This window comes from Penaeus chinensis, chromosome 31 (assembly GCF_019202785.1).
Source record: "Penaeus chinensis breed Huanghai No. 1 chromosome 31, ASM1920278v2, whole genome shotgun sequence".
In the NCBI taxonomy this organism is placed as follows: domain Eukaryota; kingdom Metazoa; phylum Arthropoda; class Malacostraca; order Decapoda; family Penaeidae; genus Penaeus; species Penaeus chinensis.
This window is the reverse complement of record NC_061849.1, coordinates 15,727,816-15,730,653: the sequence shown is the minus strand read 5'-3', so window position 1 is coordinate 15,730,653 and position 2,838 is coordinate 15,727,816. Positions and strand designations below refer to the sequence as shown.

The following is a 2,838-nucleotide window of genomic DNA, read 5'->3' as shown; positions in this document are numbered from 1 at the left end:
GGACAGAGAGAGAGATATACATAGATGTATAGATAAATAAATAAGTATAGAGAGGGGGGTGGAGAAAGAGAGCGAGCGAGAGAGAGGGGGAGAGAGAGAGAGAGAGAGAGAGAGAGAGAGAGAGAGAGAGAGAGAGAGAGAGAGAGAGAGAGAGAGAGGGGGGGGGGGGGGAGAAAGAAAGAGAAAGAAAAAGAGAAAAAGAGAGAGAGAGAAGGAATGAGCGAAAGGAAATGAAAGAGAGAGAGGGGGAGGGGGGAGGGGGAACGAGAAACAAAGGAAAGAGAGAGAGAGAGAGAGAGAGAGAGAGAGAGAGAGAGAGAGAGAGAGAGAGAGAGAGAGAGAGAGAGAGAGAGAGCTTCTTTTTACATAAGTAGTGGTTTTGTCGTTGGAATGAATACTGGGACCACATGAAATCAACTTTAATACATTCAAATGTTATATTATACATTATATGTAGAAGCTTGATATTATACAATTTAGATGATCCTTCAATTTGGTCTAAAAGGTATACAAATCTTTAATACTTCTCATATTATGTTGTAGTTGGTTCCAACTCGTGGATCCACGCTTTTACATGTACAATGCTCCTATATCTGTATGTGATCTTTGACATGTAAAGAATGAACCTGTGGTTAGCACTGGTAAGATTCACTTTGGATAATTATCTTGAATAATTTTATGGATTAAAATGTCATAATTGCAATTATATTGGTCTTTTCATTTTTTTCTTTTTTTTAATGTTATGAATTTGAACTATATTAGATAAACCTAATGTGTTTTAGCACTAGTTAATAAAACTAAGTTGGTGTTTGTATAGCAGAGATCCTAATTTCAGTGGTGATTTTATTGTAATACTATTATATGTTATATTTTAAATGTAGCTTAGGTAATTTAATGTGGCCATTACCTTTCTATAGATGTCGACTTGGTCTCAAATGTCTTTTACCTATTCTTGTGCACTCCAAGATATTTGTTATGAAAGTGCTAGGGCGCATGTACATGAATTTCGGCAATTTACTGGCGACTACTTATACACTGTTTTATTCTTACATTTTTGATGCCATTACTTTCGAAAAATTATTTTTGTTTGTGCCAGTATCCGTCAGTACTTGTTTTAGTTTCAATTTATCTAAGTTGCATACAGAGTTATTGTCGACATATCGTTAACAAATATACTAGACAGGATCGGGCCTATAATGTATCCTTATGGAACACCGAAGGATTATATTTGTATTGTTGACATATTTAATGAATTTTGATCGATCAAGTTCTAATGCCTAAATAAATCTAAACAATTACCTATTAATTTGTAAGAAATTAGTTTACTAAGAAGGAGTTCTTGATTGGTTTTATCGAAAGCCTTGTTTAGATCGCACATATTTACTTCATTGTTATCTGTATTATCGTAAACTTTATATAGTTGTTTCAGTAGACAGCTAATTTCCAAAACTATGTTGTGTTTTGATAGTAGGTCACTGGTACCTAGAAATGTCGTTAATTAGTCAGCCACAACATTACTCTTGACAGTATAGGGAGTGTGGCGACAGGGTGATAGTAATTCCCTTTGCATGCATCTGGTGTTACAATACTGTAGGCTAGATGGGATATGCATCTACCACGTGAACTTATCTACATCTCTTAAGGGGGTGTTTGTAGTGGGTGTGGCTCCCCAGTCGAGGAAGTATATTGATAGTACTGATATGCAAAGCTGAACCTCCCCCCAGAGCTATACCTACGAAGGGAGCCAGGCCTCTGCCGACTCCATCAATGTGTGTCAGCTGATGACACTACTGAGCTAGTCCATAACCACCATGGTACCCAACCACAGCAGCAACCCCCAGACGACAATCGAGACTCCTCACATGAGGCCCAGAAGCTCCAGTCAGCGAAGGATTAGGCACTCCTTTGTTGCTATTACTTGCTGTGATAAGGCTGGAGGATCGTGAGATGCTGATTTCCGTTCCAGATTCTGCGGCTTAAGTACATGTGGGCTGTGTAAGCAAACATAGAACTAGGGGAGCCTGTGGTCAAGGGAGAGAGCTGAGTGGTGTCCGTGTGAGCCAGTCAGGTCTCTGCAATATGTCAAGAGAAGCACCTGCTGGTGAGAGTGCGAGGACACGGCGGTGGACCTGATGTGACCCAATCTGGGAGGTATGCGGAGCTTCTGGTGAGTGAGCTAAGTGAGTAAGCTATATGCCATGGTGTGGAGATCTAAAGGTGAGATGAGAGGCTCCCCAGTCAGCTAAGGATTGGACAGTCCTGGGTGGTTGCTGCTTGTTGTGGTCTACTGAAGGATCATGGAGTGCTGATCTTGGTTACAAGTGAGTGAGTGAGATTTCCGAAGAGTAGCTTGGCCCGGGCCATCCATAAAATCTAGACTGGCCTGTGTCACTTATTTATGGCTGTCTCAATTGATTCACTGTCACTAAATACTTACCATGGTGACCGGGTTGCCACCATGTAAGCATGGTGGCAACCCGGTCATTTTTTTACCAACCCAGTGGTTGTGCTGGGTGGTCCCTGTCACAGAATTTCTGTGTGTTCACAACTCTGTAAGTAGTGTAACAGAGTGGCATTTGGCATGCCACAATGCTTGCAACACTTGTCTGTATAGTCAATTGTTTCCACAATTTGCCATGAGCAGTCTTATTCTGTGAAGAATGACTTTGGCACTATTAATTGCTCCAGAGAGTGCCAGTGGCTCATAGCCTGTGGCGTTGAATACCAGCCGAGGTGGAGGTTCTCGTTTCCTCTCTGTGTAACTGTAGGAGAAGGACAAGTACTGTGACCTGTGCCTCAAGATTTTTCGGCTTGGGTTAATGATCATGGGATTTGGGG

General features: G+C 41.3%; 1 protein-coding gene across 1 annotated transcript in view; it reads left to right on the top strand.

Moving 5' to 3' along the window:
- The window catches only part of LOC125042064 (alpha-(1,6)-fucosyltransferase-like), a 26,901-nt gene extending 26,832 nt beyond the window's left edge, over nucleotides 1-69 (top strand). The window contains exon 15 of the mRNA XM_047637527.1: nucleotides 1-69. This exon is cut by the window's left edge and continues 275 nt beyond it. The gene's annotated coding sequence lies outside the window, so the exon portion shown is untranslated.
- Nucleotides 70-2,838: the final 2,769 nt, after the last annotated feature.